An 18,050-nucleotide genomic window follows, 5' to 3' on the forward strand; every position below is an offset into this window, starting at 1 on the left:
GCTGGCAAAAGAAAGAACCAATTTCCTGCCAGATCATGGCATTTGAGACTATGGAAAAAGGCCTGGAACATGAGGAAATTAGGCATGCACACACACACAATGAAAGTGGCTAATGTGAAAGTTAACCAAAGTAAGTTAACCAAAGCCAGAGACTATAAGTAGATTCCATGAGTTTATACAATCTGAATTAAGGCCAGGACCCAGCAGGCCCAGGAATGTGGTTCCATCTGTTTCATGGTTGAAAAATTCCCCAGAGAGGCCAAGTGGCTTGATCAAGGGTGTAGGGAAGTCAAGAGCAGAAACCGCCTCGAGTGTTTACCATTAGGAATGCGTGACCTCATAAGACAGTATTCTCCTTTCTCAGGTAATCTGTCCTTGGGAGCGGTTGTCTGGGGCTTCACAGAATGGCTTTCCTGTTTGAATGGCTTGGCTAACTCACCTGGTGTGCAAAATTGGTCTGGAAATGAGCTAATCATTATATTTTCCACACCGTGACATCCTGGAAAGACCTGCTGTGAGTTTCCACTAGGGAAGTGGGAACTTCCTAGCTACCTTCCCATAGGCAGGTGGCTATGTCCCAGCACACAGATGTTAGGACGCTGCTCAGAGGAGCAGCATGTGTCAGCAGCACATGGCTTGGCAGGAGCCAGGAGGCTAAGCAGTAAATATCAAGGGAATGATTTGTCAGAATAGCACCCCAAGTGCAGAGGAAGTGAGAGAAGGTGTAGTGGTAGAATTAGGGAATGAGTTCTGTCTACATCCAGGTCTCCCACCCGAGGACTTGAGTCTGCAACCACAGAAACCTTTCTATGGACCTGGCAACAAAGTCCTAAGCTTCAGCCCCTGAGAATATTTCAACACATGCAGGATAATGTGGATTAATAACCTGGATTCACATCAGAATGTTCTCCAAGTAATTCAGAATGCTTCATTTTGCAACTCAACCCTGAGGTGGCCAGATCTCAGCGCTTCATGGAATGGACGGTGACAGGTGAATATGGCCACTCTCACTGAAGGCAGCTCCTCCAACCTCATCACCATTTACAGCAAAGGCCAAGCCCACAGCTCCAGGCATCATGCCACATTCATTCAATTCCTTCTTGGTGGGGTACCTAGGTCAGTGGTCAGCTCACACCTGTTTTTGAAGATGAGGTGTTACTAGAACACAGGTATGTCCATTTGTTTACATATTGTCTACAGCTGCTTTTATACTACAACGGCATAGTTGGGTAGCTGCAACAGAGACTGTATAGCCTTTAAGGTCTAAGACATTCATCCTGTGCCTCTTTACAGAGCACATTTGCTGACCTCAACCTAGGCTACGGGAGCTCCAAGGCCCTTCACCAAGTATATTGTAAGCGCCCTGAGAGCAGAGTACTTTTGGAACCTCCCATGGGACCTCACACAGTGAGGTACACAGGAGAATCAAAGAATCAACTTTTAGAGCTGAAAGGGACCTCGGGTATCATTTTATCCAATCCTTTTATTTTAGAGATGAAGAAACCCAAGCTGCCAGTTGAAAATAACAGAATGGCAGAAAGCAGAACCAAAAATCAAGTTTCCTGAACGCCACTGTAATGCTCTACTACTTGACAATTGGTGAAAATAAATGCAAAGATGGGTATGGATTTACACAGGAATATCATTTGCTGGGTATATGGTATGTGCCAAATACTATGTGGATGTGGGCATTTCAGTTTTGACCCTCAAATCTTAGGAGAAAAGTATATGTATACATATTATACATACACATAAAATTTATATGTGTACCCTGTACATTGTGTGTGTATACAGTTTACCCTTGCAAAACACAAGTTTGAACTGCACAGATCCACTTATACATGGATAAGTATAAGTGGATCTTCCACCTCTGTCACCCCCGAGAGAATAAGGCCAACCCCTCCTCTTCCTCCACCTCTTCCTCCTCGGCCTACTCAATGTGAAGATGAGGAGGATGAAGACTTATGATGACCCACTTCCACTTAATGAATAGTAAATCTATTTTCTCTTCCTTATGGTTTTTTAAATAACATTTTCTGTTATCTCCTTACTGTATTGTAATAATACCATATATAATGCATATAGCCTACAAAATGTGTGTTGACTGTTATGTTATCAGTAAGGCTTCCCATCAGTAGTAGGCTATTAGTAGTTAAGATTTTAGGAAGTCAAAAGTTACACATGGATTTTCAACTTGTATGGAGGGGTTGGTGTCCCTAACCCCCACGTTGTTTGGAGGTTAACTGTATATACATAATACACACACATACTGTGTATGTCTGTGTAATAATAAGATGATGGTGCACATGCTCCTTTGAAGGAGACACCCACCATGAGGGGAGGATCCATCTGATTTGTGACTTCAGGGTCACTGTTTTCAGTTGTTACCACCTGTTCATCTGAACCCAGCTGATGGAAGTCAGCACCAAACCGAAGGAGCAGAGCCATGACATGGATGGTCTTTGTCTTTCATCCCTGGTGTATTGGTTCGTTTTCATGCTGCTATGAAGAAATACCCAAGACTGGGTAATTTATAAAGAAAAGAGGTTTAATTGACTCACAGTTCCCCATGGCTGGGGAGACCTCAGGAAACTTACAATCATGGTAGAAAGCATCTCTTCACAGGGCAGCAGGAGAGAGAATGAGTGCCGGCAGGGGAAATGCCAGATGCTTATAAAACCATCAGACTCATAGACTCACTCACTATCAGGAGAACAGCATGGGGGAAACAACCCCCAAGATTCAATTACCTCCCATCGGGTCTCTCCCTTGACACATGGGGATTATTACAATTCAAGGTGAGATTTGGGTGGGGACGCAGAGCCAAACTATATCACAGAGCCTCTTTTTCCAGCTCTTCATTGACCATCCCCCACATTACAAACCTCTTGTCAACTAGGTGCATCTGATGACCACTCTTTGAAACGAAGTCTGGGTATTCCTTCACTCTACAGTGTTCACCAACAAGGCATTCCCTTTGGGAGGCATTTTTCTCCCACTCTGGAATGAAAGGTGCCTCGCCCTAGTTAGAGCAACTCTTGGCACACAGATGGAAAATGCTTTCTGAGGAGTGTTAGGTATAGATAAGCCTCTTATCATCCTTTAGGGTGACCTAAACTGGGAAAGGAACCAGAAGAGATAGTCCATGATTTTTCTCCAGCAGTGTCCTTACTCTCCTGGGGGAGGTGGGTACCAAGAGAAGGTCCTGGGGAGAGCCTGGTGTCCCCCTATCACCTGCTCTGGAATCTGCCCTGGCAACAGCTCTACGGGGGAGAGAGGGGAAGAGGTGGATGGCTTTCTCCTCCTTCTCCGCCTGAGCTTAGCTGGGCCTCTCCCCTCATGTTGCACACTTGAACTGAACCCCAACTTCTTCCCCGCCTGTCCTGCAAAACTCTGCTCAGTGCCTTCCTGATACTAGGTCCCTTGGCTTGGAGCTCCCATAGCCTCATTCTTGCCTTCAGGCTACAGTCCTTCCAAATGCCCAGTGGCTGCCACTCTCCCAGACCCCCAGGCTGCAAGTTCTGCCAGGGCCCAGCTGGCTTCCCCCACAAGACCCAGGGCCTGGCACCTGGTAGGCTTCAGTAAATAGCTGCCACGTGGAAAAGTGCATTTCAAGTACCTTGACTTCATTTTTTGTTGTCTTTAATTATGAACACACATTAAAGGGTTTTGGAGTTAGTCAGAAACCCCAACTCTGCCACTTTCCATGGGACCTTGAGCAAAACACCTAACCTTTCTGAAGCCAGATTTTGCATGTAAAACAATCACAATATACCTAAAGGAATAGGGATACTGGATTAAACAGTGTCACCCCAATGTCTGGTGCATAGGAGAGAGATGCCGTACAAATTATATTTATTATAATGCCTTCCCTGATCCTGCTACCCTTGACCATGCCAAGTGTCTCAGAATGACTCAGAAAGTCCTAGCAGTGAGGCTGGACCCCTCCTCCCCCATTCTGCCAGGGAGTAAACTCAACTCAGCAGCAGCTTTATTCTCACCTCTGCTTTCAGTCTTCTATGTGGCATTATAACAGCCTAACTTGTCTGGGCCTTAAGGAAGAATGAAGCTGCTAGAATCCTGCGAGGACTCGATGGAATCCACCAAATTCCATGGACAATATTGTAAATTTCTTTAGATTTATTGTTATATCTCACCTTTATAGTGCCTAGCAAATAGTCTGTAATTTTTGTGTGTGTGTGTGGGACTCTGCCATACATATCTATAAATGAGTCTAGGTCTTAGAAATGGAAGCAGAGCCGACTGGAATAGATGTAAGATTTCTCCCGAGTCAGTGGCTTCATCCTTGCAAAGATGATTTTCAAAGCTTACTCTAGAATCCTGACTGAGGCACTTGGGCCAATGCCACATCTTGGGCAAACTCACCAGGGGACAAAATCTGCTCTTGGTGGCCACTCCCACAATGCACAACAGGTACACTTTTTTTTCCCAGTGGCATACAATAATCCTGGTCTCTCTTACCCACTTCCTTCTGGTCCTCTTCCCTCTGCCTACTGACCTGATAAAGTAATCCCAGCTCATGTGTCAGCTGGGGCTACTGCATCCATAGGTAGCCCATTACAAGTAGCATATGTATATTTTAAAAAGGACCTCTAAGAAACATTCCTTAAGCCAAAGGGATTGATCAAAGAATGGGAGTTCATGTCACTATGGCAGAGAAGTGGGTAGGAGACTTGAGAACAGGTGCGTCTTTAGGCTGCTCTAACTCACCCAATCTGGTAATTGCCCTGCTTTCCTGCCTAAGTGTTGGGATCTGACCTTGAACTTGGGCTATTCATTGCCACCTATGGAGAATTAAGGAAAGGCAAAACCTTGGTCATCTCACTCTTGCTCGCCATTGGAAAAATACCTTCTGATTTAGTGCAGCAATTTCTCCTCATTAAGCTACAAGGGGCTGGGTAAAATGAAGCAGGAGAGAGCACAGATTCTGATGCCAGGGGACGATGTTTGAAGCCAGGCTCTACAATGTCCTAGCTCTGTGCATTTATCCAGATGGCACTCAGTCTGACCTTCAGTTTCCTCATCTGTAAATTGGGAATAGTACCAAGACCTACTCCATGGAATTCAAGGAATCAGCGTAACTAAGGTGTTCAGAATAGCAGTTAGCCACTGTTGCTATTATTCAATTTCTAAACTGATTCTCTGATTTTGAAAATGCAAAGACACCACTCATGGGACCAAAGAGGACGGGTATGAAGACTAATTTTTCTGTATCATAAGCCACTTCAGTGATCCCCTGTCTCACCTACCCTTTTCCCTCTTCCATCCCCGCTATCTCTTTCCCAACATTTTCCTCTTCAAGAACCTTATACTTTGAGGATGGGGATAAATATCTTTGCAAAAACAACACCACCACCAACAACAAAACAATAAACAAGGCTGCAACTGTTTTTACAATTCCATGGGCCATGGAGCAGATCCTAAGGCTAAAGGTCACTATATAAAATGGCTGAGATGTTATATACCTTGGGGTGACCTGAGAGCAGTAGAAGACCACTTGCCTACCAAATCTCTCCTACATTTGAATGTCACAGGGCTTTAAATTTCCACTGTTAGACTCACCCCTGTGGGTTTTGGATACTCCCATGGGGCCTGGTTAGGTTAAGGGCAGTGTTCCCTTAACCAGACTGGGCACAAGAATCACCTGCAGCACTTCTTAAATTACAGGTATCTGGGACCTCCTTCCCTGAAGACTCTGATTCACACATTTGGGCTGGAGTCTGGAAAATGCCCCAGGTGGTTCTTATGCCTGTGCAAGCCTGGGAAACCCTGTTCTGGTGGAGAGTGGTCAGGTCTGGAGTCCAGATCTCCAGGTTTCAAGTTTATATAGAGGAACCTATCATGCAGCCCCTGACAAATCACCTGGTATGTGAGAGGATTAACTATCTTCCTTCCTCGAAGGATAAGAGACCCAAAAATGCTTCAGAAAACTGTATGTACACACAAGGAAACATTTTAACAGAATATGGGAAATAACGCTGGGAAAAGGAATGCAAGAATAGCTTCAATATCAGGTGGAAGCAGTTGAAGTTGATCTAGCAGATGGGGAATAGATGTCATAAAGGAGAACATTCTTCTTTAGGAAGATTAAGTGGACGGTATTAAGCATGGTGGACAGGAGGTGAGAGAGGCTGCAGGTGGGATGCCAGTTTGTAGTAGGAAACAAGAATACATAACTTAGTTTCTATGGTAGAGACTAGCTCCAAACCTGCTTCCTCTCTGTCCTTGGAACACAGTTAGATGACACTTCCCAGCTTCCCTTGCGCAGAGGAACAGCCACAGGATTGAGCTCTGGACTATGGAAAGTGGGTGGAAGTGATTCGACCATGCAAACCTACCATGCTGTCCTCCAACTTCAATCTTCCCTGTGCTGGCTGGCTGTAGAGAGCCCAGCAGAGGAGTTGGCAGTCCCGCAGGGTGGCAGAACAACAGGGTGGAGGGAGTCCAAGTGGGGAAGGCCACTCACCAAACACTGCATTGAGCTACTGTGTGAAAAAGTTGGTAGGTTGTTGTTTCAGCAGTTGGCCTATACCGACCAAGGCAGTTACTGACATCTGAACAGTGAAGACTGTAGTTTGCAAAAGGGGTTCATGTTTCTTATCTTATTTGACTTCGTAATAATAATCCAGCCACACAGATCAGATCCCTGTTATATTCACAAAGTACCTAAATGAGGAAAGGCCACATAACTTTTCCCACACAGCTCCCCTCTCCCAGAGCCTGTGGGGAAGCCTTGCCCAGAACCTTCAATTCCACAAGTAAAACCTGAGGCATTTGTGACAAAAGGCCACGGACATATGGCTCCTTTGGTTCCACGGGCAAATTCTAAAGACACTGCTGTCTCTAGATTTTATGCTATGACTATAAAATGCCACAGAAAGCAAATGTGCAAATGAATAAAAGGCAGGTGAGACGGCCCCTCATCTTCACCCTCGGTGTTGATGGGGCCCATGCACACTGGCAGCATTAGGAAGCAGAAGTGGACATTGACAGGAGAGGAGCCTTGGGCTGGATCAAGAAACCTCTATCTGTTGCCATGACAATCTCCCAAATTGGATGTTTAAGAGAGTAACTGGGACAAGGTGTTTACTTAGTCTCTATTCTAGGTAATGGGTTCCCAGTTGGACTCCATTCACTGCACATCCTCTCCTCCTTCCCCTTTTGTTTTATTTCTCCAGTTGGACACTTGTTTCTTTTCCCCCTTACCATAGAATAATGTTAAACAAAAGTGGAAAGTAAACCATCACCCCAAGGTCCATAGAGGTTGATATAGGATATGGGGTAACTGGCACCAAACTTCTTTTTTTTATTGTTATTATACTTTAAGTTTTAAGGTACATGTGCACAATGTGCAGGTTTGTTACATATGTATCCATGTGCCATGTTGGTGTGCTGCACCCATTAACTCGTCATTTAGCATTAGGTATATCTCCTAATGCTGTCCCTCCCCCCTCCCCCCACCCCACAACAGTCCCCAGAGTGTGATGTTCCCCTTCCTGTGTCCATGTGCTCTCATTGTTCAAATCCCACCTATGAGTGAGAACATGCGGTGGTCGGTTTTTTGTCCCTGCGATAGTTTGCTGAGAATGATGGTTTCCAGTTTCATCCATGTCCCTACAAAGGACATGAACTCATCATTTTTTATGGCTGCATAGTATTCCATGGTGTATATGTGCCACATTTTCTTAATCCAGTCTATCGTTGTTGGACATTTGGGTTGGTTCCAACTCTTTGCTATTGTGAATAGTGCCACAATAAACATACATGTGCATGTGTCTTTATAGCAGCATGATTTATAGTCCTTCGGGTATATACCCAGTAATGGGATGGCTGGGTCAAATGGCATTTCTAGTTCTAGATCCCTGAGGAATCGCCACACTGACTTCCACAATGGTTGAACTAGTTTATAGTCCCACCAACAGTAAGAAAGTGTTCCTATTTCTCCACAACCTCTCCAGCACCTGTTGTTTCCTGACTTTTTGATGATGGCCATTCTAACTGGTGTGAGATGGTATCTCATTGTGGTTTTGATTTGCATTTCCCTGATGGCCAGTGATGATGAGCATTTTTGCATGTGTTTTTTGGCTGCATAAATGTCTTCTTTTGAGAAGTGTCTGTTCATGTCCTTCACCCACTTTTTGATGGGGTTGTTTTTTTTTTTTCTTGTAAATTTGTTTGGGTTCATTGTAGATTCTGAATATTAGCCCTTTGTCAGATGAGTAGGTTGCAAAAATTTTCTCTCATTTTGTAGGTTGCCTCTTCACTCTGATGGTAGTTTCTTTTGCTGTGCAGAAGCTCTTTAGTTTAATTAGATCCCATTTGTCAATTTTGGCTTTTGTTGCCATTGCTTGTGGTGTTTTAGACATGAAGTCCTTGCCCTTGCCTATGTCCTGAATGGTATTGCCTAGGTTTTCTTCTAGGGTTTTTATGGTTTTAGGTCTAACATGTAAGTCTTTAATCCATCTTGAATTAATTTTTGTATAAGGTGTAAGGAAGGGATCCAGTTTCAGCTTTCTACATATGGCTAGCCAGTTTTCCCAGCACCATTTATTAAATAGGGAATCCTTATCCCATTGCTTGTTTTTGTCAGGTTTGTCAAAGATCAGATAGTTGTAGATATGCGGCATTATTTCTGAGGACTCTGTTCTGTTCCATTGATCCATGTCTGTTTTGGTACCAGTACCATGCTGTTTTGGTTACTGTAGCCTTGTAGTACAGTTTGAAGTCAGGTAGCCTGATGCCTCCAGCTTTGTTCTTTTGGCTTGGGATTGACTTGGCGATGTGGGCTCTTTTTTGGTTCCATATGAACTTTAAAGTAGTTTTTTCCAATTCTGTGAAGAAAGTCATTGGTAGCTTGATGGGGATGGCATTTAATCTATAAATTACCTAGGGGAGTATGGCCATTTTCACAATATTGACTCTTCCTACCCATGAGCATGGAATGTTCTTCCATTTGTTTGTATCCTCTTTTATTTCATTGAGCAGTGGTTTGTAGTTCTCCTTGAAGAGGTCCTTCACGTCCCTTGTAAGTTGGATTCCTAGGTATTTTATTCTCTTTGAAGCAATTGTGAATGGGAGTTCACTCATGATTTGGCTCTCTGTTTGTCTGTTAATGGTGTGTAGGAATGCTTGTGATTTTTGCACATTGATTTTGTATTTTTTGTATTTCTGTTGTTTATAAGCTACCTAGTTCATGGCATTTTGTCATAGCAGCTCAAACAGATTAGGACAGAGCCCTAACTTTTATATATATATACATATATATATATACACACACATATATACACACATATATATACACACATATATATACATATATATACATATATACATATATACATATATACATATATACATATATACATATATACGTATATATACATATACACGTATATACGTATATATACGTATATACGTATATACGTATATATACGTATATACGTATATACGTATATATACACATATATACGTATATACGTATATACGTATATATACACGTATATACGTATATACGTATATACGTATATATACACGTATATACGTATATACGTATATACGTATATATACACATATATACATATATATACACGTATATACGTATATATACACATATATACATATATACGTATATATACACATATATACATATATACGTGTATATATATACGTATATATACGTATATATTTAGATGGAGTCTTGCCCTGTTGCCCAGCCTGGACTGCAATGGTGCAGTCTTCGCCCACTGCAGCCTCTGCCTCCCTGGTTCAAGTGATTCTCCTGCATCAGCCTCCTGAGTAGCTGGGATTACAGGCATGTGCCACCACGCCCAGCTAATTTTTTGTATCTTTAGTAGAGACGGGGTTTCACCATATTGGCCAGGCTGGTCTCGAACTCTTGACCTTATGATCTGCCCAACCCGGGCTCCCAAAGTGCTGGGATTACAGATGTGAGCCACCGTGCCTGGCCCCTAACTTATATTCTTATCTGCCTTCCCAATATCCATTCACACCCTCTTCAGCACAGCCAAGCAGAGCTCTGAGTTTTCTGGGACACATCCGGGCTTGTCTTGCTTCTGAGCCATTGTTCACATGATTTCCTTTGCCTAGGACATTGCATTTATTTCCTACCTCTTATTGCTTGATCACCTTGGCTAACTCCTCAAGTGCCTCATTCCTCCCTCTAAAATGACATTTCTTTTTTTCTTTTTTTTTCCTTTTTTTTTTTTTTTTTTTTTTTGAGACAGTCTCGCTCTCTCGCCAGGCTGGAGTGCAGTGGTGCAAACTCGGCTCTCTGTAACCTCCACCTCCCGGGTTCAAGTGATTCCCCTACCTTAGTCTCCTAAGTAGCTGGGGCTATAGGTGCGTGCCACCACACCCAGCTAATTTTTTTGTATTTTAGTAGAGATGGTGTTTCACCAAGTTGGCCAGGATGGTCTCGATCTCCTAACGTGATCCCCCCACCTTGGCCTCCCAAAGTGCTGAGATTACAGTCATGAGCCACCACGCCCAGCCCCAAAAGACATTTCTTAAAGCAAGTCCTTATTTCTGTACTTCTTCTCCATGCTCCCTCCTCTGGGGAACCTCCTCCATCAACTGTAGCTCTAGCAGAAGTTCAGATAAACATCCCTAGCCCTGACCCCCTGTGATCCTCAGCTCTGATTCTCCAGCATTCTAAGGAACATCTGTACGGGACTGGCCTGCCAGCACTTCACATTACACCATTCCAAATTCCAATGATTTTAATGAACAGCAACTCCCTTCCTCACAGGATACATAGGCTTTCAGAGTTAAAAGGAAACTTAAAGCTCAATTAGTTTGTCTGTACTCTTCAATTTATAATATCTTAGACAGTAATGGTCAAACCCATCAAAGATATCACCATTCTAGATGTGGACACTAACCTTTCCGGGGTGAATGTACCAGGAAACTGCTGAGTCTTCAGTGTTGGTGCCCCTAATATACAGTATTTGCACACGCTTCTTCCAAGGCATGCACTTAATTTTGTATTCACTTCTCTATTCCACAACACACTCTGTCTTTCGGCCCCTGTTTGGACTCACCTGGCCTCGTGATGGGACCACTGGGATAGCCTCCTCACTGACTTCTGCCTCAGGGCTCTCCTTATTCCAACATGGTCACAGTGAATGCAGCCATAATAGCAATGGCAAAAACAGCAGCAGCTCACATTTTATCTCACTACTCTTCCTTAAACCTACATAGCGTATATCCCAAAGTGTTAGATTGGGAACTTATCTCATCAGAGAAGGTCAGACTGGATGACTTCTGGAAGCTTTTCCAAATAATAAATTCTATGGTTTTATGAATGTTGATCACATTTTATAGAAAAAAAAAACTTACCCTTAAAGAAAGTCACGCAACCAGTGTGTGGCAGACCTGGAATCCAGGTCTTCTTTCTTTCTTTTTTTTTTTCTGTTTTTTTTTCTTTTTCTTTTTTTTCCCCATTTTCATTTGCACAAATTTATGGGGTACATGAGCAATTTTGTTACATGCATAGATTGTGCAGTGATCAAGTCAGGAATTTTAGGGTATCCATCATACTTTGAGTTCATTGATCTTCCCACTAAAGCACGAAGTCCAGCTATGAATCTTTCTAAACATAACCCAAGTCAATCTCCTATTTTTTGTAGACACCTCCAGTTACTCCCCACTATTTACAAGGGAGCAGATACCACTTACCTCCCATTCAAGGCCCCCTCCTGCCGCTGTTGTTGGCTTTTTTGCTGTCCTATTTCCAATTGCTCCTTCCATATACCACTTGCTTCAGACAACCCCGTGTACCCATAAGCCCTGAGCATCCCCATCTCCACACCTCTGCTGGACCTGACATGGTTGCTCACTTTTGGCCACCTCTGAATCCTGATCATTCTTCAAGACACAACTCAGGTCCCACCCTACCCAAAGCTGGGCCTGAAGACACCATTCGGGCCACACTGGTCCCATCATATGCATGACTCATTTCATTTCTGTCACTCATGTGCCACTGATGCTTGTTTGCATTGCACTCCTCAGTGGCACTCTCACAAGCTACTGGAGCCCGTCTTCTTCTCTGATCTCCCCCAGCCCCCTTCAGCTTTCACAGAGCCTGGCACAGAGTAGGTGGTCTGTAAGCATTTTCATATATTGATTGATTGATTATCTTTTATCCTCTAACTCCCTATATTCTTTATCTGACTATCTCCTTCATGCATTGCCATTTAAAATCATGTGTCACTCCTATATAATAAAAAATATACAAAGGAAGAAAAGAAAAATTACAAAAGAAAGGTCAAAAGCATTCCTTTCCTCTCTTTTCTGGTTTATTTGAGGTCAATCTGGAGTGATTCATGTGAACCAGCATATTGCCTCGGCCTCCTCCATCCTGTGAAATGCTTGTTTCAAGTAGCAACTGGACCATATTTTGTCCTTTTGATGCTCCACTGAGTAGTTCAGCCCTATTTACCCATGGTTTGCACTAGTGGTTCTCAGTCTTTGATGAGCCTCAGAATCACCTGTGGGTAGCTTTTTAAGCATACGGATGCCTGGGCCTCACCCCACCCTCCTAAATCTGAATCTCTATAGACAAGACCTGGGCAGGTACAAGTGAAAAAGGCAAGTGCAGTGACTCTTTCATGCCCCAAAGGCTGAGAACCACCAGCCTACCCATGGTTTACCTCCAGTGCTGCTGGCAAGAGTCTTTGACTCTTCCCACACCAACAGAGCTAGAAAGAACTTCTAGAAGTTAACAACTCCATTTCTTTTTACAGGGAAGAATTCATTTCAGTTCAGACAGCAGGCTATTTATCTTATTTGTCCTTAAAGAATTTCACATCTGAGAACTGAGACACTTCTTGAAAGAAAAGACATGTTTCCAAAGCAGGCTGTCATTTAGGGAACTGGAAGAGAAACGTCCCTGACTGTGGGAGCTGACCCCTCAGAACACAAGCAGTGTTAGATTTAAGACACCCTGGGTAGAGAGAGTCCTTTACAGACCTACATCTTAGGAAACTCATGCTTAACCACTTTGCATCTTTACTATCTCTAGTTCCTCTAGTCTTGACAACAGATACAACTCAGGATGTGTTCTGGGTAATAGTTTTTTAATAGATACCAGAGAGTGAGAGCCTACGACATTTTCCCCATAATCCTGATATATAATATGTGTGCATGTGTGAGTATTTTTGATGAGAGCACCTATGGCTATGCATAGCTGGAAGGTTGTTGAGGAGGGGGCAGGAAAATCTGCAAAGAGAACCAGGGATCCTCTTGAAAATAAAGAGGATCCTGTACCCTGACCTGACTACCAGGAGCCTTGGGGAAGCAGTTATGTAGGAGCTTTCTTGGATGAGGGAGCAACTGACAGGAGGAATCAACTTCCCTTGAGTTTGAAGAACCCAATTGGTCAGGGATCTGCAGTTACCCCGCAGTCAGGTCAACCACATTACTCCAGACATGGGCTCTAGTGGGCTCCAGCTTGTGAAGCAGCAGTCCAGTCGGAGGCAGTCAGATCCAGTGGTGGTTGCACTGTACTTCAGCTGCCATTGGTCTGCAGCAATGAGACACACTGCTTGTGTTCTCAGGTGTCAGCTCCAACAATCGGGAACATTTCTCTTCCAGTTCCCTGAATGACAACCTGCTTTGGAAACTTACATTTTCTTTCAAGAAGTATCTTGGTTCTGAGATGTGAGATTCAGCCGGTAGGACTGAGCCTCTGACTTCTTGTACACATCAAGGGAGGGAGGCCCAAGGGCTTTACTTTTACTTATTGGGCTACATGGAGCCTACAGAGAAAGTCTTAAAAATGGGCCAGATCCATACTTAGCTTGAAATTCTCACACCAACTCCATGAAAGATGTGCTGCTGCTATTAGCACTGCACTGGTTTAAAAAAAATAATAATCTGTGGTCCAGAGAGGTCAAGCAGCCCATCCTGGCCAACACACTAGTGAACCACAGCCTGACACCAAAGTTTCACTCTTCCACCACATCTCTTGCCACCACTAACATGGGCCCAGCAGCTGACAACTCAAAGGGAACCAAGAATGAGAAGTTTTTGACCTAACTGACTGTCTAAATTGACCGATGATTTGTCTTGCGTGGAGGGGGCCAATAAATGCCCAAAGAGACAACCCAAGTCATCAGGGAGGCAGGAGCTGACACCACTAGCAGTGGACCTCAGCCTTTGCTGACCCAGTCCTCACTCCCACCACCCTGCCATGGCACTTCAAATATGCATCATACAACCCTTGACGCTAGCTCTCCAGGGATGTGTTACCAGGAGAAGAAGCACTCACTGCCATAGCAGGGCAGGCAAATTTGTGTATTGCATTATTGACTACAGATCAAAACCTGAAGATAGTGGGAAAGAAAAACACAGTAGCTTAACATGATGAAGGGAACTTTAAAAACCTAGTGAGCTCATGCTTCGGCAAGCTGCCCAAGGTGACCAGGCAGTCACAGTAGTGCAGGGACATAGAGGCGACACCACAAGATCTGATCCTATCTGTTCTGGAAGTCAGATGACCACACCACGAGTCACCACAACTTGTATTGCACCCTGCACCACTCAGAAACTTTTGGGCCACTCAATAAATGAAAGACTAGTCGTTTCCATCAGACAATTAGCAGAACTCTGTTTTACTTCCCCCATGCTGAACTGATGATTCTTTGACTAGACCAACCCTATACACGATTGTTCTGGAGTCCTGTGGATAGGGCTTAATAGTTCGTCAGCATCTGTTAACTGGGCACCGACTGGATGCAAGCTTTCTATCAACAACACTTCTGACCATGATGCCCTGAGGCTGTTAGAAGTTCTGGACATTTAATCAGCATTAGCAAGGCCACCTATGTCAGCGGTGGCAGAAGCTGCCTGCTATTGGACCTGCCTCTGATTATGACTCAGTGGCTCTCCACCAGGGCTGCACACTGGAGTCACCTGAGAGTGGATATGAAAATATTGTTTCAGGGTCCCACCCACAGACACACTGATGTAATCGGCTTGGGGAGCAAACTGCCATCAGAAGTTTTAAAATCTCTCTCAATGGTTTGAATAGGTAGTGAAGGCTGAGAACCACTGGTTTCTGTTGAAACCTCAGTTCCTGGCTCAAGAGACATTTGTGGCGAGTTTGTCTGTATCATTAGTCACTTCTGGGGTCCAGGGGTGAGACTGGGAGTGGAGGAAGCAATGCAAATGGGTGGAATGCCTTGATCTAACCTACACAGCACATCCTGTGTTTGTCTTTTCACATTGCTTTCTGTTTTGCTTTCACTTCCTTGCTCTATTTCTTTCAATAAACCACACTCACTGCCATTATCTCTAGCCTGTTGTCCTCCTCTTATGATCAAAGTCCAAGCTACATATGATCTCATTTACTCTCAAAATATCCCTGCAAGTGAGGAAGGAGCCAGGCCTTTGTTCCCCAAGGCAAATCAGGGACGTGCAGGTCCAGAAAGGTTCAGTCTGCCATGGGACTCATAACATCCAAGTCAATGTGTTTACAGGAATTTTCAATTTACAAAGTGTTTTCACCTATATTCTCCCATGGAATCCTCACAGCAAATCTACAATGACAGTATTTTCATAACCAGAGTGACCACATGTCCTGATTTGCTCCCAAACTATCATGGGTTGTACCTGTGGTTCCAGCCTAATTATTGATATCATCCCCTTTCACTCTCAAAAGTGTCTAGGTTTGGACAATAAATTATATGGTCTCCTTATTTATAACCATGCTCTTGTTTTAAGAGGGGGCCAGTGAGGCTCCTGAAAGTTAAATAATTTGTTCAGGATCATTTAGCTAATTAGAGGCAGAGGCAAGACTTGAACTCTGGTACTGTGTCTCCAAATCCCTGTCCCATCCACAGGTATTAAGGGACATTAGAATCAGGCTTGACGTGATCTAACATTTCTTATTGTAGAAACTAAAAATGTGGGGAAATAATCTCTTAAAAGTCACTGTTAGAATGTTCCCCGAAAGGGAAAGACTTGGAGTGCATAGCAGAAATGGGTTAGTCTCCTTGGAAGCATTCTATGAACACATTAGAATGGATTAATAACATAAATAAATGTCATCATGATGGCACTTGAACGCCTAACTTGGCAAAATAAGGTACCAGGCCTGACATATAGGTGTTTGGAAAAGAGCAACAAATTCAAAGTCTAAACTGTTAGATTTGAGGACTGGATCTGAATGCTATCTGCTATCTACCTTTGGGCATTTTACCTACTTTCTGTGAGCACATATATTGTTCAACAAAACGGGAGGAATCATCATTCTTAGTTCCCTGGGCTGTTACAAGAAGAGCAAACTGCGGCTCATCAAGTGCTCTGACAGCGAGTCTCATAAGGTCCCTGTGAATCCAGTTTATTTGTTTTCTTTATCTTTCACATGAGTGAATCAAGCCTTATAAAGTTGCTGAGGATCAAATGAGATAAGGTATTTGAACATACTTATTATGTCCTAATATGCTGCAATCTTTCCTTCTTCTTATCATTTTCATTATCAGCAGTAGTAGTAACAGATAATGACTATCAATTGACGTGGGAGACAATTAAAATTACATGTCCTTGTGAAACTCACTGGGTGACTGTGATTTAAAGTGGTACACCCAGTGGAAACAAGAGATTGGGAGGTCCTTCCAAGGGGGTGTTGAAAATGACCAAGTCATGACTATAACTGGGTGGGACCCATCCTTCTTGGAAGTCTTCATAGAAACCAACTCACCCTGCTCTGCAGAAAAAGCTTCAGTTACCTGACACCATCAACAAGAAGGCCTTTCTTTTTATGGGGAAGCATGTACCTCAGAGAAACTCCAAACTTTGGAAAAGCGTGATTCTGTCAACAAAGACATCGCTTCCCTCAAATGACACAGTTCAAGTAAGGCCTGGCCAGCATCTTTATTTCACAATATTTCTAGCCTTTACTTGTCCCATTTACTTGTAAATGAGAACTGCTAACCTGAAGCTCAAAAAGATGGGGTTGAGGGAGGGGTCAAAATAACTTTCATACCTGATGTTTTGATGTTTTGATCTCCCCATCAATCTGGGTATTGAGCTAGCCATGAAGGCCTGCCTGGCTCTCATTGATTTCCTTTAGGGAAAAAACAAATGACAACACAGTCATTCTAGAATTCTTTGGGGAACGCTGCAAATTGTGCAGTAACATTTTTATATAAATGGAGAGACTCTCCAACACTGCCAACAAGAAAATTCCAAAGATGCAGGTAGAATCAGTCTCCGCACCTAGGAGTGGGGCAAAGGGCTCCTTTGGTTCTAAAGAACCAATTTGTGTTTCAAATATCTTTCAGGAACTTGACACCTTGAAACTACCTACTCTCAGGGAATCTGAGTAAGTCCTAGAATTGCTTTCTTCAAGGAGAGCGGCAAGACTCATCGCTTTGTTAAAGCTCTCCCTATTCACCCCTAGGCCCCAGGCCTGGCTGCTGGGGTTCAGAACACCCCCTTGCTGCCCTAAGGTCCAACACTACCCAGCATCAGACGAGAAATGACCTCCTTTATTACCTGGGTCTGCCAAAGGACCTGGAAATCCTACCTGGGGTAGGGGTGGGGGAGTCCCAGAAACCAAAGGAGCGCAAAGGGGCCACAGTGGGAAGAGAACAGGCTGAAGAAAGCAAGTGTCACCAAATGTCAGGTGTAAGTTTGGAAAATAAACACAAAGAATGTAAAACCCAGCAGAAGAAATTTAACAAACCTTTGTGGTAGGCTGGGACACCGAAGACAGATCACGTACCAAGTGTAAAGTAAGTCACATTTTAAGAGTCAAAGTACCAAAGATCATGGATTGTTATCAAGGTTTATGTAGATCTCATACTTTTTGCAAACATCTATTTAATTAGCTTGTAGAGAAGGATCTTTTGGGAAAAATAACATTTTCCCAATTCCAGGGAATATTTATGCCTTTTAAATTCTGCCAGGAGGCCCCTGACAGGCACCAGTGACTCTTCTCAGCGATCTGCTTATTTCTAGGGAAACTTTGCACTGGGAGAGTTTTCCCCCTTTGTGAAAGGTCT

At 43.5% G+C, this 18,050-nt stretch overlaps 1 protein-coding gene across 4 annotated transcripts in view; it reads right to left on the reverse strand.

Annotated features, from left to right (window-relative positions):
* Positions 1-18,050, reverse strand: part of CLIC5 (chloride intracellular channel 5) — a 183,527-nt gene that overhangs the window by 99,797 nt on the left and 65,680 nt on the right. The window lies entirely within an intron of this gene.

This window comes from Nomascus leucogenys, chromosome 17 (assembly GCF_006542625.1).
Source record: "Nomascus leucogenys isolate Asia chromosome 17, Asia_NLE_v1, whole genome shotgun sequence".
Classification (NCBI taxonomy): domain Eukaryota; kingdom Metazoa; phylum Chordata; class Mammalia; order Primates; family Hylobatidae; genus Nomascus; species Nomascus leucogenys.